This window comes from Moschus berezovskii, chromosome 8, assembly GCF_049115385.1.
Source record: "Moschus berezovskii isolate FMDL1 chromosome 8, NW_MosBer_1.0, whole genome shotgun sequence".
NCBI lineage: Eukaryota > Metazoa > Chordata > Mammalia > Artiodactyla > Moschidae > Moschus > Moschus berezovskii.
Window position 1 is genome coordinate 108,158,613 of NC_142467.1, and position 27,099 is coordinate 108,185,711.

Below are 27,099 nucleotides of genomic sequence, written 5' to 3' on the forward strand. Positions count from 1 at the left end.
AACCTTTAGAGAACTGGTGTTCCCATTTCTGATATGGCTAAGGGAAGTAACGTGAAGTAGGAAATGGTAACCCACTCCAGCATTCTTGCCTGGAGAATCCCATGGCCAGAGGAGCCTGGTGGATTACAGCCCATGGGATCACAAAGAAGTGGACACGACTGAGCGACTAAGCATGCATGCAAGGGAAGTAACTGGCCTAGCTAGAGAGTGACGGGTTCAACCCCAGCTCACTATAGTCCCAGGATTTACTGTCCACCCAGACTGCTTTAGACACTTGTAGAATGCGGCAAGTGCTACAAGAGAGGTACAAACAAGGCGCTCTGGGAACACGGTGTCTTCATGTTTCCAGAAGTTTCCTTTCCTAGCCAAGGATTCTGTCAGCCTTACCACTTGGGTCCAGGCTGAGCTCACTCAGGGAATCAGGCCCCACAGGGCTCTCTGCCAACCTCCCATCACTCTCTCAGCATTTATTTTTTACTTTTCTCCCAGGAATGTAAGCTCACTTGTAACAATAACAATAATCCTTTCTACAAGGGAACAGTGCTTCAAGGTTTACAAAGCACTTTCACATCCATTATCTCATTTAATCACTTCCTCCTCTACATTCCTAGAACCTATTCTTGGTATCTCTTCAGTATAACAGTCTGCCTTGTCCAGTAGGCCTATTTCCCTTTATTGTGTTCATACTGGCTCACAAGTTTCATCCTATAGTTCAGGTATTCCAGCGTCTTGCATATTTCTGTGCATAGGTCAGTGGGGGTGGGGTGGGGGTGATAACAGTTTGTCATATTGAATCCTCAGAGTGTTGTGGATCTTTCTCATGGCTGCCTTCTCCCTTCAATTCAATGGATGTCTGGTTGACTGCAAAGGGTATAACTGGGATCCTTGGGGATAAATCAGGGGAGACGTTCAGAAGAGCTGAGGGAAGACAGAGGTGAAAGCCTCAGACACCCGGGAGGCCATGGTGATGCTACAGCAGAGTTTAGTTACTGCTTAGTTTTGTCTGGGGACAGGTGAGAAAAAGCACTGCTTCTTGGAAGGGCCCCACTCAGTAGAATAGAAAAGTGGAACTGAAGAGCCCAATAGGGGACAGAATTAGGAAGGGCCACAGATTCGACCTTTGGGAAAGAACTGACAGCTGCTTGGAAAAATTCTCATAAAAAAAGAAAAAAAGGGAAGGAGAGCTAAATGGATCACTCTTCGAGGGCAGAGGAGTCAAATGGTTGCAGTTCTTAGGAAAAGAGGAACTCTCTTTGCAACACTCAAAACACTGCTTAGAAAAAGCGCAGGGAGCACAACTCCTTGGCAATTATTGAGTAAAAAGGGTAAGGGGCCATCAGTTTCCTGCAATTTCTCTCTGGAGGGAGGAAGGGTGCTTTACATTCAAAGTTTCTCTTCTGGTGGAAGGAAGGACTTGCAAGTTATGAATTTCCCAAGTTATCTTCAGAGATGAAGGCCAAGGACATGCAACCCCCACTGCCCCTCAGACCAGGGAGGAAGAAGGCCAGTGGCCACCACTAGGGCTCAGAAAAGAGGCAGGGTATGTTCGCTAAATATTCTCCAGGAAAGGCAGTGGGCCCCCAAATTCTCCTTAGTAAAGGGGACAGGGGCCCGAATCCCTACAAGTTTTCTTAGAACAAAATCATTCTTATCCTGGCAAATTCTCAGGAAAGTGGGCAAGGCAAGAATCGCTAAAACTCTTCTCAGAAGAGGGGCCAGGGGCAAGATTCCTCAAAGTTCTCCTCAGAAGAGGGTCGAACCCGTGACTCTAGTCAAAAGAGAGCCCAGGGCAACGAATCCCCTAGGGAACAAGAGTGGGCCACAGTTCGCCCAGAGTCCTTAAGAGCGCGCCTCATGCGGCCCCGCCCACTGCCCGGCGTAACCGCTCCACGCCCGCCCGGGCTAAGCCGCCTCCGGTGCATTGTGGGTGGGGCGCCCCTGCTGAGCACTGCGGGGAACCCCCTGCCCAGACAGTTGTCGGCCTCCGGGTAGCCGGGCAGAATCCCCCGCCAGTGTCCGAGCAGCCGACCACGGATTGACGCGTCCTCATGCCCCGCCCCTCGCGGTGTTCCTGCCCCGAAGCTAAAGCCCCGCCCCCGAAGCTCCCTGACTGGACCTGAGGTCCGCTCCACTCTCCCATTGGCAAATCGCATGTCATTCATCTTGTCCCGCCTCCTCGGGCCCGCCCAAGCCCCCGGCGCGATCCCGAGGGCCAGCCGGCCCGTATGCTCATTGGCCGCCGGATGCTGTCCGTCACGAGGATGGCCACGCCCCCTCCGGGGCTCTGATCCCGGGAACCCTGGCCAGACCTCATTGGCCTGCGGCGCCGCCACTCGGTGAGACGTGCCTCAACCCGGAAGTGTGAGAGGCGAAATCTGCCTAGCAACCGGGGAAGCCGGGCTGCGAAGCGGGCAATTTCAGTGTGAGACGGAGCGGCTAGACCAAGCAGCGGCTTTGAGCGCGGCGCGGCGGCTCCTCCCGCCCGGGGTCAGCGCCCCGGCGCGCGCACGCGCACCCCCGCTGCCCGAACGCGCTCCGCGCCGCCCGCGCAGTCAGTCGGTCGATCGTCCGTCGTCCTGTCGCCGCCGCGGTCGCCGCCGCGGGCGCCACCTGAGGGAGCTGCCGCCGCGAGACCCGAGCGGACGGGATCCGACCCTGCCACCCGAGGCCGTCTGGGGCCCAGCAGCCGCCCGCAGAGGCGCCGAGCAACTTCGGTGAGTGAGGGGCGGACGCCGCTGGTGGCGGGTCCCCGGCTTCCGGTGCCCCGGGCTTCTCCGGGGCTTCCGCTTCTCCAGGGGGCCGCTTCCATGCGTGGACCCTCTTGTCTGGGGGAACCTGCTTCTCTAAGGGACCCTGCCTCTCTGAGGGGAGCCTCCCTTCCCTGAGGGTGCCCCATCGCTTTGAGGGACCTCCTCCTTCGTTAAGAGGCTCGTTTTCTGAGGGCCCCGCGTCTCTGAGACACCTCTTCTCAACTTCTCTAAGGGGACCCCTGCTTCTCCGAGGGGTTACTTTTTATGTGGGACCGACCCCCATCTTCCCTGAGGGACCGCCACTTCTCTGAGGAGATATCCCTGTTTCTAGGGGACCCTCCCCCTCAGTTCTCTGGGGGACCTCCACCTCTGTAAGGAGATCCCTGCTTCTCTGAGCTGTTGTCCCACTGTGTACTGTGTTCCTTTTTTGCCCTTGCTTTTTTAAGGCGTCCTCCACTTTTCATGGGTTCCCCTTCACTCCTACCTTTCCGCGTTGCTCTCCCTGCTTCTCTGTCCCCAGTTCTTTGGGTGACCTCTTCCTGTCCCCATGTCCCCCCCCCCAACTAATCTGAGGTATTCCTGCTCCAGTCAGAATCCTTCTTGGAGGTGTTCCCCACTTTTTTGAATTGTCCCCACTTTTGATGGGACCCCTAACTTTTTGATGAGTACCTCCATTTTCCTGAGGGGGCCCACTACTCCAAAGTGCTCATACGTATGACTGGATCCTTATTTGTCTGAGGAAATGTTCCCCACTTTTCCAAAACAGTTTCCATTTTGTGGGGGACTCCTGCTAATCTATGGGTGCCCCAGTGTTTGGAGGGGTCCCTGGCTTCTCCAGAGGTTCTCTTCCCAAAATGAAATGTCCCACTTTATTAGGCTCCTCACATCCCTGAAGTGTGCTTGCACTTTCAAGATACCCCCTCTCTGATTGAAGAGGGAATGAGTTTCTTCACTTCTCTGAAGGGTCCTGCTCCATTCCCAGGGGTTCTCCTTCCACTTGCCTGAGGACATTTCCCCTTTCCTAAGCTTTCCCTCCTGATTCTCTAATGCAAAAACTCTTCCCTCACTTTTCCTTTGAGACCCCAACTTCAGAGTTCCCCTGTTTCTGTTTTTGGTACTCAACTTCTCTCTGTTCTGGAAGGCGAGATCAGAAATATGCCCCTCCCACCTTCAGTCTTCTTTCTGGCCAGATTAGGGGTATTCTCTGAATTGTTAACCTCAGCTTCAGGGGACCTGGAGGAATTTGTGGCTGGAAGGGAAATTGGGAGACAGGCAAAAAACAAAATGCTATTTTCTCTTATCCTTTTAAGGCCTGCTAGATTTGGGGGAGCAAGAGCTGTTGTCAAATGACAATTGTGTTTACTCCATGTTTGAGTCATGGGGCCACTACAGTGTTGTCTGGCCAGTGCAGAGACAGGACGGACAGGGCTGGAGCACTGTACCCCATTATCACACCTTCATGTTGTGGGACTGGCCCACTTCCTGTTCCATCCCCAGTCCTCCTCTTCGTGCTAAACTCACCCCCCACCCCTGCAAAAGGAGAAGAAAAAAAAAACGCTCATTCAGGTCTTCCTGCTGTGTTTTCTCTCCTGAGGTCGACTTATTTACCCCTTGATCTCTAGTGGATCTTCAGTTTGTGGGACACTCTGGTTTGAAAGGCAGGGCAAGTGCAGGAAATGGGTCACCTTCGATCCAGGAAGGGAGGAAGCAGAGAACAGGGGATTTGAATTCATTTCTTTAAGTTAGGTGACTTCAGCTTGGCTCAAAGGAAGTTTTTACGTGGCTATTACAAATCTCATGTGTACTTTATTTTAGTGGCCCACCCTGGATTCCAAGTTCACTCCAGTAGCTAATTTTATCTGTTTTGCCAAACGCAGAGCTCTCTGGAGCCCAAGTTGATGAATGCTGGCATTGAGAGATGGTCCAAAGGACAGGAATGAACTCAATTTGAAACCTGAGTAACTTGTAACCACTTCGTGTCCATGCACAAGTCTCAGGCTAAAAACATGGGGAGAAATGTTCCTGAAGTGGAGTTCCAAAATATAGGCTGAACTTGTTTGGTTTAGCATTTCAACCAGTTCTTCCCTCTGACTCTGCTAGAACTGCAGTTCACTTTACAGTTTGACTTAAGACTCTCTCTCTCCTGTTCATTTCCATCTGGGTCTTGCTTAATTTGCGTCCTTTGTGAAGACTCCTGCCGAGGCTATAATTTGAGTTCTAAATCTGTCGGTGGACCATGTGGACACAAGTTTCAACTCGAGCTATTTTCTTCTGTGGAGAAGTGCTTGGAGAGTTTCCTGGGCCCTCTGCTCCTGCAGTAGTCAAGTCCAGGCAGGAAGCTGCCACAGACCTGGTTGCTTCTCTACTGCTTCTTCCTGGTCAGCTGTAGGCACTGCCCTGAAGGAAAAAGGAAGATGGTGGGGAACTTGGGGCATAAGATGTCTTGAGACAGGGCAGAGAAGTGCTGGCACATGTTTATTATTTGAAATGAAACCCACAGGACCAGCAGGGTTAGGGAAGGGGAGCTTTGAAATCAGAAGGACCTGATTCAGATTCTGGGTCTGTCCTTCCTAGCTGTGTGGCCTTAGATCAGTTATGGCACAAGATCAGCACATTACTAAATATTTGAGGGGGGTCACATCTCCGTGAATATGTGTGAAGGTGCCTACAAATGGGAAGTGCTTCCCAGATGTGTGAATGAATGAATCTAGGATAATGAACTGGAGGAAGCCAGCACAGCACCTAGCACATGGTTGGTGTGCAATAAAGGTTGGTTGTTGTGCTCAGGAGACTATGGTTCTGGCCTGGACTCCCAGACCAGGAAGCGTTTGATATTTTGCCAAGGCTAAATATGTCTGAAGATCTAAGAGAAAGAAACTTATCTTTTGCAAAATCCACTGCCTACCTGAGTCTAGCGTTTTTCTGTGTTCAGATAGCAGTTGTGAGACTTGGCTTTGTGGTAGGGGTTTGTGTTTGCCTTGGCTTTGCTTTCTCTGTAAAATGGGGTAACCTGTGAGTTAAGGACAAGGAGATGTATTACTATAATTAGACCACAGGCCGGATAGAAGATTATTACAAACTTGAATTGTGGGAAGAAAAAGAAGGTGAACCATATAGGATCCTAGTCCGGATTTTGGGACTGCTTGACTGAAGGATATGCAACAGTTACCTGATAAGTGATCTCTTCTTACATTAGAACCTTGGAAGACGAACCATTCTTTTTGGGTAATGGATCAGATTTGGGGTCAAAAGACTGCAAACTTGATGTACAAAGGCATTTGTTCCCATACAATAATAGTACACTGAGTGTGTAGCGTAGTGCCCATGAGATCAGAATTCACCTTGAGGTCCCACATATCCAGAGAACTGTGGAGATGCTAACTCAACCTCTGCGGATGGGGACTGGAATGAATGGGCAGGACCCTTTTTTTTTTTTCTGAGAAGCTGTTTTTCTTAGTAGCAGTGAGAGCCTTAAAATTGGGCCTGATGAGTTGGGCTCTGCCTTTTTCACTTATTCATGTGGGGACAGATGGCACTTGTCCCTGATAGCTACAACCTGGGTTGCAGGGGAATAGTGAGTGAGAAATCTGAGCTCGGCCTCCACTGCATTGCTCCCAAGTTAGAAGAAAAGGCTTCCCTCCAAAAAATATCCCCTCTCCCTCTCTCTTTCATACATACACAGTGAATTTTACTGTTGAAGCTAAGAAATCTGCCAGTCTTGAATTTCTCTTAATTCTCTTAAGGACATTTATTCCATTATATGGGAAAGGAGCAAAGTTTATTATTTTTAAAATATAAAACACAAGGTTAAGAACTTTAAAGGGATTATTATCCCTTCTGAAATTACGTCTCTTATGTACCACAGACTTCACTTTGGTGGATGGTGGCGCCACCATCTCATCTCTTTGATCTTACAGGAAGTTTTTTAAATCTTTTTTTTTTTTGAATTGAAAGATCCTTACAGCAATAAAAACCCTTGGATAGTTAGAAATGATATTGATCTAGGTACATTTATTAGATGTAATGTAACGTGGTTATCCGTTGGTAAGCTGCTCTAAAAGGCATGTGGGTCCCAACACTGCCCAGCTTCTAACTCTGGACGATAAACTGTTGATTTATATAACTGAAATAGCTGGGGAAGTCAGGGTTTCCTTCCTGTTGGAGACAGCACTGGGGGCATTAAATCCCTGCGGGATTTTGATGATAAGAAAGAAGCTAACCTCTTTCGGAATTGGGAAGTAACTACTCTATGGAGTTGTTCCATTCAAATGAATGGATGTTGTTATTTTGAATTTCTAGTATTAAGTTTGACATTATCCTCTCTGCAGACTATCTGCTTTTGTCTGTGTGGGTGTGTTGCTTGGATATGAATTTATCCCTCCAAACTGGCATATAAGGGACGTTTGAACACTCAAGTAAGGCCTTAACTTGCTATGAGTTTTCCTGTGTGGCCCTAAGGTAGGGTTTTTGTTTTTTAATGTAACTTAAATTGGATTGGAAAATAGAAAGTGTTAGATCTTCTGGCTCATATAACTTCCTATGCCAGCAAATAATTCAGCAATAAGTGGGCACCAGTGATGCACCAGGCGCACCATGCTGAGTGCTGGAAGTCTGGCAGTGAGCTGGCTAGAGAGATGCAGTCAGGCCTCTAGGACCTTACTTGCTGGTCACAGACAAATAAACAAATGAATGAAAGACTATCTCAGTCCTTCTCTGAGAATATCCCTGGATGTTGAGATTTTAGGGTAGAGTTTCTTGAAGGTTTGGAAATAAAACCTTACTACCCTTCTAATTTCCTCACTGGACTCTTTTTTTCTGTTTCCTCCCTCTGAAAGGAAGCAGAAATTATGGTGTTTTCCCAGTTGATTGTTGGCTTTTGGCACTAGTTGATCCAGGATGACTGGGGCTATAGTCTTGGAGAAACAAAAGAAATTCTGGAATGGTTATTTCCCAGAGCATTTTCAGCTTTGCTTCTCCTGAAGCTGGTGGCAGTGTGTTTTTGGAATCCCGTGGTATTTCTTCATGGCAGTGCCTATTATGCAAAGAGATGCATGCATGCATGCTATGTTGCTTCAATCGTGTCCAACTCTGTGCAACCCTATGGACTGTAACCCACCAGGCTCCTCTGTCCGTGGGATTCTCCAGGCAAGAATACTGGAATGGGCAGCAGTGCCCTTCTCCAGGGGATCTTCCCGATCCAGGGACTGAACCCATGTCTCTTATGTCTCCTGCATTGACAGGCAGGTTCTTTACCACTAGTGCCACCTGGGAAGCCCAGATATGCAAAGAGATACACAACTCTAAATGTCCTCTTGCCTCATTTGGAATCTCTTATAAAGAAAATCAGACAAGGGTAGTACTTGGCTGTTGTTTATGGCATAGGAAAGGTGAGATTTCGAAGAGCTAGGTTGCTTTATCTTGTATTAAGTCTTCTTGGCGCAGAGTTCCCTCTGCCCTACGGTTCCTTCTTATACTGGGACTGGGGAAGCACTAGTTTGATTTTCCTGTGTTGTGGTCCAGATTTGATGTTAGTCCACGTAGATCAATCATGTGACAGGTGTTTTTCTTAAGTAAGTGTATTTGTGAGGGGTGGGGCCAGAGAGCAGGGGTGGATACTCATTCAGGGCCCAGGTTCCAGGGGAGAGGGAGCATATACAAGGAGTTCCTGGTAGTCTTCTTTTCCTTTCTCTCCACCCAAGTACTAACTCCTGAGGTGAAGAGGAAAGCCCGGGCCGGAAGTGGGCGTGGACAAGTATTGCAACTGTGCACGTGATCAGACTCCCACCTCTGGGCTCTGCTGCCCTTGGGAAGTGGATGCTTGCTCTCTGTTCACTTCCTGTTCCCGCCCTCCAGGCTGCGTTCTTAGACTCCAGTGTGAGCATAGAAAACATGTTAGGCTCTCACTTTTTGCTCAGTAAGCCGCTCTGTTAGAGCTGGGAGGTAGTGGACCTGCACTTAGCAGGGCTGGGGGCCCAGCTCATGTACCCACAGATTCAGGACTGTCTGGCAGGGTGGTTAACAGGATAGTTTCCTGTTGCATTATCACAGGGTTCCCTGCAGTAGCTTGCCTACAAAAGGCTGCTCTGGAGATGTGTGTAGAACTTATGGAAGCAGACAGTAGATAGATCCTTCTGCAAGAGTGTGTTCTTGGATAATCGTTTGCTGTTATTTTTCTTTACTGCTTGGTAAAAAGTGCCATGGGAGACCCTGTGTGCAATAGAAACTTTAGAGCCAGAAAGCCAGATTCTGCCACTTGCTGGCTCTATGCCCTTAGGAAAGTGGCCTAACATTGGAGCCTCAGTCTCTTCATTTGCTCGTGGGGATGGTAAGCATGAAGCAAGCAGCCAGACTGTTGTAGGTGCCTAGTAAAGGTAGCTTCCTAGGTGGCTCAGTGGTAAAGAATCCGCCTGCCAATACAGGAGATCCCCTGGAGGAGAAAATGGCAACCCACTTCATTATCGTTGCCTGGGAAATCCCACAGACAGAGGAGCCTGGCAGGCTACAGTCCATGGGGTCGCAAAGAGCCAAACACGACTCAGCAACTAAACAACAACAGTCAAGGTAATTGTTATAGAATCATATCAAGGCTGGCTGTTCCTCTTGAGGTTGGCACCCGATAGCTACCAGTGGCAGTTAATACTGCCCAAGAGCAAACCACTCCATGTTGGGGCCACAGGCTGCTGTTTATGACTGAGGGCCAGTGATCTAGAGCAGTAGTTCTCAATTTTTTTGGCACCAGGGACTGGTTTCTTGAAGGACAGTTTTACCATGAACCAGAGGGAAGGAGGATGGTTCTGGGATGATTCCAGAGCATTACATTTATTGTGCACTTTATTTCTGTTGGTACATCAGCTCCACCTCAGATCATCAGGCATTCCCAGAGGTTGGGGACCCTTGATCTGAGGGTTCCTGGATTGGCTGTTTTTTCCAAATGGGTCCCTTAGTTCACTGTAGCCTTACGCTGCTCCTGCTGCTGCTGCCCCCGCCACCGCCACTGCATCACCTTGGTGTACCCTGTGGACGTGCTGTGCCTTCTGAAGCACGACAGGGCAACTAGGAAAAAGGCTCAAACTGACACATTGTGTGCTTGCAGTATGTTATAGCAAAAACCTTACCTTCAAGTATGATGGGAGTACTATTTAACTTAAGGGTTGGGCGCCTGGCTGGATACAGTGACCCTCATATGCTGCTAGGAAAAGAGAGGTTCATGAACTGGAAAGTGCAGCAAAATGCTGCAACTGGAATGTGGAAGGAGGGATGGATTGGAGAACCTGCAAGGGAAGGGGAAATGGGGAGAGCGACTTCTTAGGTGACTGGGCATTCACAGGAGAGGAACAGCATGGGCATCATCAGGGACCCGGACTTGAAAAACAGTCTGGTGAATTCTCTTGACCTGAGGTGGTTATGCTTACTTAAAAATCAGTGTTTGACTGGAGTACCTTTGGCAAGAAAAGCTCAGTTACCTTCAAAAGTAGAGAGTCTTATAAAATGTGTCATAGTCAAGATTGAACTGTAAAGTTATATTTAAATTGACCTCTGAATAAGTATTTTCAATCAGAAACAAGGGGTGGCTAGTGAAATCAGACTGTGCAGACTCTCTTTGTAATAGTATGCAGTCTACACGGAGGACAGATAATGGGGACTGCTTTTGATTTTTTTATAATATTTATATATGTCAGCTGCACTGAGTCTTAGTTGCAGCACGCAGGATATTTAGTTGTGGCATGTAGAGTCTAGTGCCCTGACCAGGAATAGATTGGGCTCCCTGCACTGGGAGTGCAGTCTTAGCCACTGGGCCACCAGGGAAGTCCCTGCGTTTGAATGTTTTCTTTCCTTTGAGAATTGTCATTTTTAGAAATTTGTCTTTATTTTTGGCTGTGCCGGGTCCTCTTTGGTGCAGGCGTCTCTCGAATTGCAGTGAGTGGGGCTACGCTCTAGTTGTAGTGCTCTGGCTTCTCATCGCGGAAGGTGGGTTCCGGGCACTCGGGCTTCAGTAGTTGTGGCATGTTGTCTCAGTGGTTGCAGCTCCCGGGCTCTAGAGTGCGGACTCAATAGTTGTGCACCGTGTTAGTTGCTCTGTGGCATGTGGGATCTTCCTGAGTCAGGGATCGAACCCGTGTCCCCTGCATTGACAAGTGGATTCTCTACCACTGAGCCACTAGGGAAGCCCTAAGCTGGTCTAAAATTCTTAAGATGCAGAACAATTTTTTAACTTGCATGACATTTCCAAGGTTTAGGCTTTATATTTTATATTTATAAAGGTTTCAAGTTTATATTTATCCTCTTAAAGTATCTATACTGAAGGTTGATTTTTTAAAAAAATTTTATTTTTTTATTGAAGGATAATTGCTTTACAGGATTCTGTTGTTTTCTGTCAAACCTCAACATGAAACAGCCACAGGTATACATCTATCCCCTCCCTTTTGAACTTCTCTCCCATCTCCTTCCCCATCCCACCACTCTAGGTTGATACAGAGCCCCTGTTTGAGTTTCCTGAGCCATACAGCAAATTCCCATTGGCTACCTATTTTACATATGGTGAAGGTTGATTTTTGACCCAAGTTTGAACAAAAGATTTTACTGCTCTCAAACCAGGATTTGGTAAAATTGTAGGCCTGATTAGGTCAGCATGGAATAGGGCAAGCTGTGAGGGAGAAAACTAGAAAGACCCACCTCATATATTTTCTATAGTAAAATGCTGGGCACCAGTGGAGGCAGCAAGTACTCATCCTATTAGGGAAACTTTGGGAGGAATGTTTTCCTCCTTCCTATGTCAAGTTGGAAGATCAGCCATTTAATAACTGGGAGATGGAGGTATGAACTGGATACCAAGGTTTTAAAATATGTTTTTCTTCATGTCTAAACCAAGGATGTTTATTAGCAAATGAATCATGTGACTAACACTTTCTTTGTTAAGTGTGTTTGAATAGATTTATTTCTAGACTTAAGACTGTCATATAGCACTTTTTTTTCCCCCCTGTCGTCTTCTAATTTTTTTTCCCCTTTTAATTCTTTAATTCATAGAAAACATGGTTCACTAACTAACTTTTCAAAGACCTAAAATAGATCTAAATTAGGTGTGCTTTTTGTCAGCCATGTATAGACACAAAAGAGATACTCCTTGCCAACTGGTGACACATGCAGATGAAGACAGAGTGGGAGATACACTTCCGGTTCATGGTTCACAGTGATACTTCTTAGCAGTTTGTATTTAACCCTTTAGGGAAGCATTTGTGCTCAGAACCCTGTAATAGAGGGATATCATCAGGGTCACAGAGACTAACTACACATGGAGCCTGAACTCCATGTTGCATTGACACTAAGTGTTCAGAGTCGTGGTTAGAAAGGATACTGAAACACATGTTGCCAAGGTGGCTCATCTCCAGAGAGCTGCACCTCAGAGAGCTTTCCTGGGATGGGACAAACAGGAGTTGATGTCTGCCACAAACTCCCAATCTAGTGTGAAAGTGCTGTGGTTGTTTTTAAACAGTGACATTTGTTGTAGCAGCTGTAATGTGTTGGGAGTATTGTATTTTTCTTAAAGTACATCTCTTTAACTCTTTTCTGGTCCTTGAAAAACGTACCAAAAATATCAAAGCACTAGGGAAATGAAATTCACATAGAAATGGATCTTTTCCTTTCCCAACCCAATTGCTTTGTAATCTCACCATCTGAATATGAATTTGGGGTGAAATAAGAAACTTAAAAATAATCCTCTTAGAGACTGGTTATATTGTCTCTAAATTCAATGAAAATAGTTTTAGACTTTAGAGTACTAAAAATGCAAAGTGTGGAAAGTAGTCAGTGTTTTCTTTTTAAATAATCTTTTTTTTAATTTTATGATCACATTTCTATTTATGTATGTGTGTGTATTAATTTTTGGCTGCATTGGGTCTTTGTTGCTGCACGCGGGCTTTCTCTGGTTGCACTGAGCTAACTCCTCTCTCATTGTGTTGCACTGGCTTCTCCTTGTGGTGGCTTTTCTTGTTGCAGAGCACCGGTTCTAGGGTTTTCGGGCCTCAGTAGTTGTGATGCACAGGATTAGTTGCCCCTCAGCATGTGGGATCGTCCCAGACCAGGGATAGAACCCATGTCCCCTGCATTGACAGGTAGATTATTAACCACTGGGCACCAGGGATGTCTAGTGCTCTTTGTCATAAGGGTACCTTTTAAAAAATATATATTTATTTATTTTTTCTTTGGCTGCACTGGGAGTTAGTTGCAGCATGCACAAACTTTAGTTGCAGCATGTGGGATCAGTTCCTTGACCAGGGATCCAACCCGGGCCCCCTGCATTGGGAGCTCAGAGTCTTAGCCATTGGACCACGAGGGAATGAACAACCTGTCTGTTCTTTGGAGAGCTTCTTAGAATATAAGTCGGAGCTTAGTATCACTGTTTGATAGCAGTTATCTAAAAATTGGTTAAAGTCTTCATAACTAGGCCTGCTTAGCTTGTGAATTTAAGCATTCTGAGAGAGAAAGCCAACTAGAAAGTTTAAAGGATAGTGAATCCACCCCTTTTCAGCCCCTTTTGTGCCAAAGCCACTCCAGGAGTAGCCAGCTCTGGCCCCTTGCCTCTGCTATTCTCGGTGCCTAGGATGTCCATCCATTAAGAGCTGGCTCAAATGTCACATCCGCAAAGATTTCCCAGAGCTCTTCCCAGGGAGGGGAGCAGTCCTTTCCTCTGTGAGTCCTGTCTTTCCTACGAATGCATTTTCTGCATTGAAATCATTCTGTCTTTCTGTGCCACCAGCCAGTGAACTTGTGGAGCTGGTGCCTCTAGGCTCCCCAGCCTACAAAATCCAGTTCTTGTTTATCACATAAGACATCTTAAATTTTTGTCCACCAGAAAGTTCAAAGAAATTTTCTGATTAAAACCCAAAAAGTACAGTACCTTAAACATTCAGTAGGTGATGCTACTCCTTTTCAGTCAGTTTCACACTATTTTGGAGCCTTTGACCAATTTCTGCTTTACAAACGAGGACACGAACATGGAATTTGGCCCAAATTTCTTTTCGTCAGTCCCTCTGTTGTACAGGAATTTAGCTCAGATGGTGTTTGGAAGTTTATCTAATAGTACATTAGAGAGAGAATTAGAATATTTCTTAAGTGGTTAGGGTGGAAGAAGGCTTTGCTATTATTAGCAAGGATCTAATCTGAAGAATATGAAGTGAATTTGGCAGAAATTTTTGTTTAACCTAATATCAGAAGTGTTTTTATGTTAACTGGCATCTATAAGTATTAAGTGACTGCCTTTTTCTTAGGGCAGAGGGAAAAAACTTCAAAAGAAACAGTTCTAGCCCTACTTGTCTCTTAGTGTTTTCAGTTTTAGAATGGCATCTGAAGGTGATTGCAGCATATTTCTTAATCACCAGCTGAACTATTTGCTGTTTAGTCCAGTACTATGGCACAAGGCCTCAAAGCCAAGCAGCATCAGCATTCACCCACCTGAGCATCTGGGACCCCAAACAGGTCTAGATTCACCATCGCTTTTTCCATCTACACACTTGGTCCTCTCTTCCTATCACAAAATAAACCATTTCACCCTTTGCCAGCCAGAGAAGTTGGCACTATTCTTTGGAGGACCACCTGTCACCAGTTCACATCTCAGTCCATGGGGCCGTGTCATTACTGTGTTGCAGCTGATGCCTTCCTCTTTAAAACAGGACGGTTGCTCTTTCAGCCATCTTGGACCCTATGGAGGCCTGCTGGGAATGGGACTTCTGAAACGACAAATATGTCTGGAAGGCTGTGGTCCAAGGCCATTTTTGCTGGCTATAAACGGGGTCAACGGAACCAAAGGGAACACACTGCTCTCCTGAAAATTGAAGGTGTATATGCTCGAGATGAAACTGAATTCTATCTAGGCAAGAGATGTGCTTATGTGTACAAAGCAAAGAACAACACAGTAACTCCAGGTGGAAAACCTAACAAAACCAGAGTAATCTGGGGAAACATAACTCGAGCTCATGGAAACAGTGGCATGGTTCGTGCCAAATTCCGAAGCAACCTTCCTGCTAAGGCCATTGGACACAGAATCCGGGTGATGCTGTACCCTTCGAGGATATAAACTTCTTGAAAATAAATAAAAGTGTGGATTTGTCCTGTTGTGCTTTTGTTTAAAAAACAAAACAAAACAGGATGGTTGTCACCTGGGTGATTTGCACAGGGTTTGCCAGCTCAGATTCTGGAATCCCTATGTCAGGCTCAAGTCTTGGATCTCCCACCTGACCACACTTTGCTGTGTCTGTAGTTAATTAAGTTGGATTAATCAGGACCCAGCTGAGGAGCAGTGAGGTAATATTTTGCTTGTATTGCTTTGATATACATCATCTGATTAATTGTTGAGTAAAGCAGTTCTCAAAATACAGAGCTGCCATATTAGATTGAAAATCATATTTGCTTTAAACTACCTTTGCCTCTGGGATCAGGGGTTTTTCTGCATTCCTCTACCCAGTTACCGGTTTGAGAATAAACTGTTTTTGTTTGGTTTTTTAATTTGAACATTTAAATTTCTTTGTAGCAAATTGCTGACAAAACTGGGTCAGGCCAGGTGTCTGAGGGTCAACAAGTTGTATTTTGTATCATTTTTAGTTTGAGGAATGCTTCTCCTTTGGCCCTGGAGAGGTTGTACCAGATGTTGACTTTAAGCCCTTGGAAGAGTTTTTGGGTAGGGTTGGGGGTGGAATCAGCAACAAAAAGTTGCCAGTTAGGTGTGGAACTCACAATTAAAATGGGCTTTTTTGAACTTCTTATTGAGGTGGGGTGGGGGGAACATGGCAGAAAACTTATTTGTAAAACTTATTCTACATTAAGTGTTTTCAAAGTTTTGGGGCAAGACCAGTTGTGGGTCAGAATTACATTGATTCTCTTTAAAAAAAATGAAGTAGAAAAATATCACTACATTTCAAGTGGTAAAGGTATGTTTGGTGAAACTTTGTTTCACTTGATGAATATGTATTAGGATGTGTTATCTAGGTGTCTCATCGTGAATTATTTGTATTAATGCCATAAAAAGAACTTGGGAAGGGCCTTTTTTGGTGATTCTTCAGAACCTAACCTTGATATTGAGAGCTTCTTGTAATACAAGATATTTTCCCTATTAAAATTGTGTTTTGCTTTATGTAGTTGAATATCTCTCCACGTCACTGCAGAGGGAAGGGCGCAGCTTTGCTTTCTTGGGAGGTTTCACCTTCTAGAGGCACGGGGCAGATTGGGAGGTAACTGGAGAGGGAGAGCAGTCATCTCTTAAGTGTTTTTAAGTGGGTGGGTCTGGCGCTTACTTTGTAGAACTCTCTTTACTGAGCTGGAGGAATTATAGTTTCGCCTATCCCCTGGAGGGGAACTTTTGTGTGTTGACCCCGTGGAGGTGGCATTCTAACCTCGGTTTTCAGAAGCAGTTGCTCGATGTCTCGCAGCCCAGTTGGAGCGAGGTCAGCAGTGAGCGCGCCGTGAGTCAGCCCTGGGCGCGGCCCGCTCGACTGTGCCGCGGGGTGAGCTGGCGACGACCCTTCGGCGCTGCTACAGGAGCCCGCCCGAGCCCTCGTGGGAAACCGGCGCACGGGGCAGGGCGTCCCGTGGAGGGCCTTCGGGAGGGGCGGTGCTTCCGGGGCGGTGTCGGTCAGCAGACCCCGCCCACCACCACAAGACCCCGCCCACCACCCGCCTGGCCCCGCCCAGCCGGGCGCGGGCGGGCGGCGTCGCCTTTAAGAGCTCCCCGGTGTTTTGGGGGCCGCGGGCCGGGCGCGCTGACCTGGTGCGCATGTCCCGGGCGGTGACGCCGGCGCCGGGCTCCATGTGTGCGGCCGAGGGGCGCATTATCTGGCCGGCGGCGCGGGCGGGCGGGCGGACCGGCGGAGCGAGCGCCGCGGGCCCGGGCGGCCCCACAGGCGGAGCGAGCGCGCGCGGCCCAGCGCCCCCAGCCCCTCGGCCGCCCGGCCCCGCAGGCGACCCCGACCCCGGCCCCGCGGCCCCTTGAAACCACGCACTGTCCTAGGGCCCGGCCGGCCAGCGGCCCGGTAAGTTCGGGACCAAACTTGGCGGGGGGCGGGGGCTGGGGTCAGGGCCGGGGTCGCGTGAGGGAGACTGGAGCGGCAGGGGCGGTGTAGGCTGGGCAGGGTCGGAGGGTCTGGGGGCTGTGAGGGACCCCGATGCGAGCGTGGAAAAGTGAGAGCGAGCGAGTTCTACTCCTTGTATTCCGGGAGCGTCTTCCTCGCGCTGCCCTGGAAAGTTCCGCGCTCCGACGCCGCCCGGGCACGTGGGGGCCGGGCCGGGCGGGGGTCCCAGAGAGTCGCGGCGTCGCCCCTCTTACTCTTGCGCTTCCTCTGGGGGTCAGAGTCGGGGCCAGGTCGTGAGGTGCAGCTTCCAAGCGGCCGGGACGGGCATGGGGGCAGTGGCACGTGGGCGCGCGGGGCGGGGGTCCCGGGCGGGAGACGAGGGTCGCGGGCAGGCCGGGCCGTGGCGCTGAACCCCGCGGCGACGGCGACGGCGGCTGCGGATCCCGTGTCAGAATAAGAGTCCCCGCGCGCCCACGCCTGCAGGGCTGGCCCTCCCCCACCCCCACCCTCCGCTCGCGCCCTTCCTGCCTGACCCCGGGGAGCCACGGGACCCTTTCTCCTCTCTGGGTTCCGGCCTTTCTCAGGCCTTATACTTTAAATTTGCCTCTCCATCTAGGCGTTGTCTGTATTGATTTCTTTTTTTCCCACCTGGAAAGGGTTGGCATCTGTGACTAGACAGCAGCAGCTGGCCTTTTAAAGGGATTATTGCCAAGAATCGGAATTGATCACTTCAACAAGGAAAGGCTTATGGGCAGGGCCCTAGCCTAGAGCGTGACTGACACTTGGTGTGTGTGTAAACACTGGGACCCAGAAATGAATGGGGACCCCTCCCTTAGGCACCGAATGACTTGGGAAGCCTGCGTGCACGTTTCTTCCTTGCCCTGGGAATTTTGCAAGGACTGCTTAATTTTGTGTATCTGACCCTACCTCCTTACGTGTGTCGTTCATCCTTATCTTTAGAGCTTTGGATTCTTTAGATCAAAGTCCGAGTGAGTCACTTGAGCCTTTAGTTTTTCTCTCTTACTTCTTTCAGTTTTCTCAGAGTACACAGTACTGGTTAAGTCTATGGTTCTTGTGTGTCCATTTTACACAGTGACACCTTCTGGCTGTGGTAGCACAGAGAATCTGAGGGACAGACAGCCTTCTGTGCAGTTGCTTCAGTCTTGGGCCCAGTGTCCTGTTGATATTCTTTTTCTTCTGATGGTGGTTACAAGTTTTCTTTTAAGTTCAGTTCAATTCAGTCACTCAGTGATGTCCAACTCTTCTGACCCGGTGGACTGCAACACGCCAGGCTTCTCTGTCCATCACCCAACTCCCGGAGCTTGCTCAAATTCATAGCCACTGAGTTGGTGATGCCATTGAACCATCTTCTGTCGTCCCCTTCTCCTCCTGCCTTCAGTCTTACGTAAAATGTTCACTGGCACCAGAGTGCTGGTAGCTTGTTAGACCTGACCAGCAAGCTGTGGAGGAAAGATCAAACTGGCCCCAGTTTGAGTGCCCACTGTATGCTAAGCTCAGTTCACAGACATTATTTCAGTGCCACTAATAATCTGATTTTTCCGGGAGTTCCCACAGCACAAAGCCATGTGCTTGTCCAAGCTCCAGTACACCTCTGCTTGGAGTTGGGGGATGATCTGATAACTCCGTTTCTAGCCCTGCCTTGTCCTTGGAGAGCAGAGTTACCAGGTGGTTTTTAAGAACCAAGCCACAGAGTCACCCCATTGCTTCCCTTCTATAGCCTATAACTCAGAAAAGTTGGCCCTTTTTTTTGGAGGAAGCAGTTTAGATTGGGGATTTTGAGAGTGATTGGCTAGACCCTCCCCTTGCTAACTCCCCCACCCTTCAGCTTTCATCCCCTCTGCTGCTCCTAAAATTCTGAAGCTGGTTTTTGCAGAGGATTGCCTGTCATCTTGGATGTGGTGTAGAGAATGGGATTAATGTATTAATGATTTGGATGCATTGTTATTTCCATTCCGATGACATCATTTTTTTTAAATGTCAAGTCATCTCGATTAATGCAGGATCATTTGGCAGATTCTACAATCTTATATTTTGATAGAGAGGAAAGAAATAATGCTGCTGTTGGTAGAAAAAAATCCTGGAAGAATTTGTAGCAAGATGTCAACAAAATCTTTGGGTTGGGATTAGCAGTAGTTTTTTGTTTTTATAAACTTTTTGGTGTCTGTATTTTACAATTTTTTTTAAAGAAAGAACACTTAAGTATTGAATGATAAAGCATTTAAAAGACTCCAGTTCTCAACTCTTGTAAGTAGTTCTTCTCATGTGTTCTGCATCACTTATTTTGTGACTTTGTGGCATTGCAAGTAGTGATTTCTCTATTGATTTATTCAATAAATATCAGAGTGCATACTGTGCCTCCGGCACTGTGCTAGGGCTCTCTCCTGCTCAGTGGAGTTTACTGTGAGATTAGGGGGAGAGCAGTTGTAACTAAGCTCATAAACTTGAGGAAACTTACCATGGGCCGAGGACAGAAGGGTGCTGTGAACTGGTGAGCAGGACTGGAGGGGCCCTCCTTCATCTGGGACCAGAGGACATGGAGGAGCTAAATAAGCGGAAAGGGAGAGCATTTCTGGCAGAGAGAGTGTTTGGGACTGAAGGAAGATCAGTGTGGTTGGAGCAGAGAGAGACAAATGGTCAGGTTCCAGGACTGAGGGAGTCTGGCATTTACCATAAGAGCAGTGGGACCCAGCTGAAATGGGTAAGGTGGGGACCAGTGTGATGCAGGTGCACTGAAGCTCAGAGCTAGGACCTCTTGGGCCTTAGACAGCAGAGGACTAAAAGGTGCACCTGAAGGACGTGAGTGGGAGAGTAGTGAAATGACCTGCAGAGTCTTGACTGTGTCAGTTTCCAAGACACAAAAGTGTGATACTCTTACCACTGAATCCAGTGAAGGACTGTCAGTGTGACTGTGTTAACCTCTGAAAGCATGGGCAACTCAAATACTTGTCTCGAGAACTACCTGTTTGGACTTGGGGTGTTTCTCTGCCATCAAATGGAAAGGACAAGACTGTTTTCCCTGGGCTTATTTTTTCCCCACAATAATTGAGATAATTTATGCTCATTGTAGAAAACTAGGAAGATTATGAAACAGGGGAGTAGGTGAGGTCTTCATGAGCCGTCGTCCTGGGGTAATAGAGCATCGTTGGGATTTCCTTATAATAGTTGTCGGGTTTGGAAGTGCCGCAGAACCAGAAGAACAAGTTGGCAGTGTCATAGTTTGAGGCTTACAGAACTGTGCTGCCAGCTAAATGTGGTTGTTAGAATGGATGCTCTTGAGTTATATGAACTGTTTTAGGAGGTGAGTTAGGCAGTCTGGCTTCAGATTGCTATTTGTTCAGCTAATGAAACTTACTTTATGTGCCAACCGTGCAAAGCTACATCTTTGTCTTGAATTAGGAAGGCGGTGTGTTTAGAAGGTGGAGGTAAAAGGCAGGGGGCCTGAAGAGGTGGCAGTGAGGTGGAAGGTGGTGAGACTGTGTTATTGGAAACAAGTACCAGCTGGGGACACATCTTGCATACCTGTGGATTTTGGCAAACATGATGCAGGACTTTTGAGTCAAGAGGAATATCACACCACAGGCTTCTTGCCCCTCCCCTTGCTTTCTAGACTGTATTTATGACCTCTTTTTTTGTCTGATGAAAATGTAGGTTATTAGAAGACAAAGAAACTTACTCTAATTGAAAACCTGCAGGTTGCCTTAGGAAGTGACTGGGAATCCTCTGGAACACTCCAGGATATGTTAGAAAGGGTCTTTGCAGCTTCAGTGCACTGCACCCACTTTCTCGCTCTCAGTCTCAACAGAGGTACCTGTTTCACAGGTGAGTTTGACAAGGATCTTGCTTTCCTGTTCTGATTCCTAGTTTTTGGATTCCTTATGTGAAAGGACTGAATATTTGATATGTGTCCGAGGAAATCTGAGGTAGAATGTGCTGGCTAGATGGGCTGTACCTGAAAGGGGGCTCTCAACAAAATTGAGGCAGGAGTTTGGAGGGAAGGTTTGATGGGGTTGTAAACTTTGAGGCTGCTTGGCCTCAGGTCCAGCCATAGCTGGGGGTGGGGTAGAGGGCAGAGGCGGAGTTGGAGGCAGTGTGGGATTGGAAAGAAAGTCTTCACTTGAGGCTGAAGAATTCTTCAGCTAGTCCTCCTCTGTCTTCATCTCTACACTTGACACTACTTGACCTCCCTTTATGGCCAGGTCTTTTGATTTGAGCCTTCAAACCTAATTCATCCTAAAGGAGGTAATGCCTTTGAGCTCAGTCTAGTACTGTTGGATTACATGGTTATCCAGCTTCTCCTGGTGCCGGGGGTGGGGGAGGGGGTGTTCCCCGGCAGCAGGTCCCTGTAGATGTGTCCTGGGCCAACCCTGGCTTTGCCTTAGGTTGGGTGTGAGCTCCACCCAACCACTTCATAGTGACTTGACCTTGGTGAGCCTCGTCCTTTGTTTCCCATTTCTTCTTTTTAAAATATTTATTTTAATTAATTTGGCTGTGCCAGGTGTTCGCTGTGGCATGTGAACTCTTAGGGAGCTCTTAGTTACCTGACCAGGGATGACCCCAGGGCCCCTGCATTCAATCTTAGCCACTGGACCACCAGGAAAGTTCCCTGTGTTTTATTTCTGAAAAGGAGAAAATATTGTCTCCCATGAATGACTGAATTGGAAGTGAGATAATAAATGCAAAGGGGCATAGTGCAGCACCTAGTGTGTACCTGCTCACACACTCGGGGCCACTGAGTGTGCTGTTGTGGTTGGAATAGATGAGGCAGAGCTCAAAAGCTCACTGAGCTGCTTCTCACGTGTGGAGCACCTCCATGCTTGTGGGACAGATGTTGCAATCTGCCCCTGGGAACCGCAGCCTGTCCACACATTTGAGATGGAAGAAGGTGAAGTCCCTACAGAGAGTGATGCTTGCAGGGTCACCTTGCTGGTTTTTCTACATCTGGGACTGGGTCCCAGCCTTTCTAATCTCAGATTGAATGTTTCTCCCTTCAGCCTTGGTGCCTCCCTGGCAGCACAGAACGCCTGGGTTGGTGATACCTCATCCGGGCAAAGGGCACACAGCCCCTCTTCCTGACGCTGGGCTTTCTGAACCTCACATATTGATTTTTAGGGGGCTGCTCTTCCATTTGTAAGATGTTTGCCAGGCAGATCCTCATGGGGTCCTGCCGTTGAGAACCAAGAGGGGCTTCTGTACTTCTGGCCTTATCATTGAGTGCCCTTTGGCCAGGGATTGGAAGTAGGTTGCTTGATGGTGCTTGCAGTGGCTAATGGGAGAGTTTGGGCCTGAACCCTGTCTTTCTTCCGCACTTAGGCTGCTTGGGAATCTGAAGATCTGACAGCAACTTACTATTCTTCAGCTGTGGGCAGGTTGCCTGGCCGCCTGGCCACCTGGCCTCAGCTTTCCCACCTGTAGATGGGGACTGTATCTTTAACCTCATGGGATGGTTGCAAGGACAACTGAGAAATGTTAGAAAAAGTCGTTAGGGGTATCCTAGCAGTCCTCCATTTACTTCGGAGATGAAACTCCTCCCCTGAGGGAATTCCCTGGTGGTCCAGTGGTTAGGACTCCTGGACTTCCACTGCAGGAAGCATAGTTTCCATCCCTGGTTGTGAAACTAAGATCCAAAAACAAACCAAAATCCTCCTCTGCCCAGAGGACAATTACAGGAATATCCCCCCAAGTTTTACATCTCAGTTATCAAGCACAATGAAACACTCAGATTGAGGAGCTAGATTTTCTTTTTAACAAAATTCTACCACAGCCTAAAAATTTGGAGGTCTTCAGAACTCATTGTAAGGAGATCTCACCTAAAAAGGTCAGTCAGGTTGCCCAGAAGGAAATTTAAAAAAGTCTTGTGGTCTTAACTCTGCATATAATCCCAATATAACATTTCCTCCAATTTCAATTGTTCTATGCAATTACCCTTTGAGTCAGTGGCTGTTAAACTTGACCCAACACATTTTTACCTAAGAGGAAGGGTTCTCACCAGGACCTTGGAGGTAAGCAGGTTTCCAGGCCAGTTTTTCCTTACTCGAGTTTCCATTTGTTGGGCTTTTGTGACAGTGACAACAGTTTTAGTTTTCTTGTGTGTTTTGGGCAGGCTCTCACTGCTAGCTGGCCAGTTCTGAAAATTTTGCTGCTGCAACTTTCATTCATCCATGGAGGAAAATTTTTTTCCCCCCAGTTGTTCAGTGCTGTGGGGAAAGTAGGAGCATGGCAAACAGAATCCTTGGTTTGAAGGTGTTGGTTGCATTGGTTGAGTCACTCCAGACCTGTGGTGTTCTCAGGGCTTGCTTATCATTGACAGAACACTTTAACTTCATTTTCTTTTCTTTCCTGTATTATTGTGTATGTAAAGGCTTAATGCATTCCTTCAATGGCAAGTGATTCTTTCAGAGGATTCTGGAGTCAGATCTCTCCCTGGGATTCTTTTTCGTGCACTGGGGAGATTTTGAGGGTTTGGTTAGGATTTTCCTCGACACTTTTGTTTGATTAGCTGACCTTTTCAGCAGTCTGTGTGTTGGTCATCTGTCTCTTGCCTCTTTCCCCAAACCTGTAAGGTTTCTATTGTTGAGGCTTTCTGTCTCTTTCAACCCTACAAGTGCCATTTCCTGACCCTGAAGTCTGGAGAGAAGGTGGGGTCTCCGGTGTCAGTAGTAGTCATACCACTATCTGCTATTGAAGTTTTCTTGGTTAAGGACATTAACAGACTTGTGTCTGGATTGAAGTGTAATTGCAGCCTATTGTCAATTTCTGTTTGTCAGGAAGAGTCTTTGGGCAGCAGACAAGTTTAATATTCACCTAGGACTAGCTTTTTTGTGTGCTGTTTGGCTGAACCCAGCAGGCGGCATACAGTCTTCCAGATGAGTGGGGCAGGGCTTGATGTTACAAACTGGAAACTGAGGCCTGAGACGGGGAATGGCCTGCCCTGTGTTGACTTGAAGAAGAGAGAAGGACACAGAGCTCTATTCCCTCCTGGAGCCTCCTGGTCTGATCTGTTATCCTTACTTCTTTATGGCTTGGTTAGTTTCACAATTTTTGTTTTGTTTTAGGTTTCTCTTCCCTTTATTTATGTAGTGTAGGTCCAGTGTCAAATTTCCTTCCTCAGGACCTTGTCTTTTGAGGTCATCATGGTATCTAACGTGAGGATGGGACAGAACACAGGCAGGAATTCAGGCTGCTTCTGGAGTATCCGGACTGCATTTAAAAACCAGCAAACGAAACAACTGTAGCTGTGTTTCTTGTTCTGGAACTAAGCGGTTGATGGCTTTTAGTTTTAAGAGCATTAAACTGCTTTTCCCTATCTATTAAAAAACAAGAGATGGCACTTATTATTTAAGCATCCTCGAGATGAATCATTTTGGGTGACCATTTCAGGATTCAGAAAAGCAGGACATCAGATCCTATATCAGGCTCTGCTAGTCTTGGGCAGGAGGGACGGTCCTTAACACTCACGTAAGGGTGAGTCTACAACAGCACAGGCTGGCTGCTGAAAAGCTTTGAGAGAGGTTATTTCTCACTTACCCTTCACATGTGGGGGGAGTCCGCTCTGTCTGCTGAAGTCATCTTTAAGCCGTTTCACAGGTGGACTGGTTACAGGGATTGAATGTGTTCTTGGACGAGAGAAGATCGGGGTATGGGGTGGTGAGGGGTTCCAGGAGGTACGTTGGTGGTAATTTGGGAATCTTGGCTCAGGATTGGACAGTTGTCCTTTCCTGCTGCTGGTGCCATCAAGTACCCACTCAGCCCCCTCAGGGAGGATGGAAGGGGTTCCTCTTAACTTTGCAGAGATAAGCTCGGGTGGCTGTGCCGTGGCATGCGGCGAAAGGGGACGGCCACTGGGAAGGCGCTCTGCATCGGGCGAGCACAGGAGAGCCCTGTGTGCCCTCTGTGAGTTCAGGGTGGCGGGAGCGCGCCCGCTGTGTTGCCTTGGTTTATTGCAGAAAGGAGAGGGAAGCTGAAATTGTAACCAGTCTTGTGTGAACCATTGTTGGCTGCTGCTTTTTCTTAAGTTATTTTTTAAAAAGTTAGCCCACTGACATTTAAGAGCCTGTTAAATGTCCATTCCAGTGGGCAACCCACGGAATGCAGTGCAGTGCCAGCGCCGCACAGTGAGGTGGTGCACACATGCAGGCTGCGTCATCAGTTGCGAGCTCTGAGATTCCCTAAGGAGAGATGCTGAGCTGGGTGACAGAGATGCACAGACATCCTCGGGCCCAGGTGGCCCCAGCCCAGCTCCTCAGCGAGTTGCCCTCATATTACTGAAGTGCACTGTGCACATATAATTTTTGTTACATGTCATGACGTGAAAAAGATGGGGCATCCGATCTGTGTTCATCATGCACACTATTCTGAGAAGAGATAATTTCCTTGGTCTCAGGGGTCCTAACAGCTATTGTGAAGCAGCTTCGTTGTGTGGGACTGGACTGTTAGAGAGAGTGTTCCCTGCACTGGAGTGTCAGGGAGGGATGGCATTGGTAAATCACTGTCCTGGACCTCAGGGTTTATGGAAAGTCTTAATGGAAAATAAGTATGAAAAATGATTATCGTTGATGACCTTAAATGGATGACTGTTGACACTTGATACCAAAAGCATGGAGAGCCCTCAGGTTTGTGAGGAGGAAAATGCTGACTTGAATTGGGTAGGGAAGCCAGTGAGGTAAAAGGGCCACTGATAAGAGGCAGGCATGAGCTGACCTGGCCTTGAATTTGCCTGATGGGGAGTAAAAAGCAAGGACAGGTGCCAGAGATCCTGTGCGTGAAGATTGGGTAGGGATTAATTGGATACCAGGAGCTGAGGACAAGTCATCTGTTCATTCAGCAACTGGGGTCCCTTCTCTGCCGGGCCTGTGCTGTGTCCCTGGGTTCTGGCGATGGGTGAGATGGCCGGTTCCTGTCCTCGGGGGTCTTAACTCTTCATGGAGGAGACAGGGCACAGTGCTCTGGGAAAGAGGAAGGATGGGCAGGAGCATGTCCAAGTGGTGGCAGCCGAGTGAGGACTGGGAGGTGACACAGGCCCTGACATAGTGGGTCTTAAGTTTTCAGGGTGCTGAGTTTGAGTGAAGGTGGGGTGAGCTGGGTCCTAGAGAAGCGTGGTCTGAGATCCTGTCTCCGTCCTGGAGAAGCCAGGCATTGTGAGACAGCCCAGCCTGTGGGCCTGGATGGCCACTCTCTGCTTCACTGGGAGAAGATAGTGGATTGAGGTGTGGTGGGTCATGTGTGGTCCTCAGGACCCAGGACCCTCCTGAACTGAGGGGTGTGTGTCTTTGACCCTTCTCTGGGGTCTGGATGCAGAACTTGATTTGTCCTTGTGTCTCCTCCTCCCCAAACTAGCAGTGCTTCGTGTTAGATGAAAGTGTGGTAAATAACACATAAAAGAAAGAAATATCTGAGGGATGGTCCCATATGTAAACAGTTTGTTCTGCTCTGTTCCCAAGAGTGAAGTAGTGATGAGTGGATTGAAATTAGGAGGATGCGGCCCTTAACGTCACCTGAGAAAGAGATTGCCAGTAGTTAAAGAGGGAAATGGCAACCCACTCCAGTGTTCTTGCCTGGAGAATCCCAGGGACGGGGGAGCCTGGTGGGCTTCCGTCTATGGGGTCACACAGAGTCGGACACGACTGAAGTGACTTAGCAGCAGCAGCAGCAGCAAAGAGGGACAAGAAGAGGCTCAGTGTGATTCCTGTGCCCCAGGAGCTGGTTGGTAATCAGCATTTTCTAAAGTCTGAGAATTTTCCAGCTTGAGGCTTTGGACACTTTTCCAGACAGACCTAGAGCGATTAAGACACTTCCCTGAAACATCCACATGAATTTTTCCAACAGCTGCTACTTTCTAGTTTGAAAAAGTTACCCTGTTTCATGCATTGCTCAAATGTTTTCAAATCCTGACTCTTCTGGCAGAGTTCAAGGAAGAAGACAGGTGGATGTCCTGCCAAATGACAGTATGGGTTTTGAAAGTAGGGAGGGGTTGTGGACGCAGGAAGGAAGGGAGCCTTGGAGACTTGGCCCTTGGGAAAGAATGACTTGGTTTTGAGAGTGGTATCTGCCTGATGATGACTAGGGGTCCCGGTTTTGAGGTTAAGGGTGGGAGTGAGGAATCCGGAGAGTCAGGGTGAGGGTGGCAGACTGGTGCCTCCTGTACAGAGCTGGGCGGGCCAGCATGTGCCCTGGCCACCAGCACCTTAGGAAGCTCTTTCTTCAGGGCCTGGGCTGCCCCCCAGCTCCACGTCCCATGGGCTGGGGAGACTGCCGAGTCAGTGACCAGAGAACCT

At 48.0% G+C, this 27,099-nt stretch overlaps 1 protein-coding gene and 1 pseudogene across 3 annotated transcripts in view; both read left to right on the top strand.

Annotated features, from left to right (window-relative positions):
- The first annotated feature begins 2,348 nt into the window (after window positions 1–2,348).
- GATAD2A (GATA zinc finger domain containing 2A) overlaps window positions 2,349–27,099 on the top strand; it is a 97,405-nt gene continuing 72,654 nt past the window's right edge. Inside the window, exon 1 of one of the 3 annotated variants that reach the window (XM_055431366.2) lies at window positions 2,349–2,714. The gene's annotated coding sequence lies outside the window, so the exon portion shown is untranslated. Of the gene's footprint in view, window positions 2,715–16,482; window positions 16,769–27,099 lie in introns of those variants that run through there. The other 2 variants (XM_055431370.2, XM_055431365.2) reach the window with 2 other exon arrangements.
- Window positions 14,289–14,887, top strand: LOC148777192 (large ribosomal subunit protein eL33 pseudogene; annotated as a pseudogene).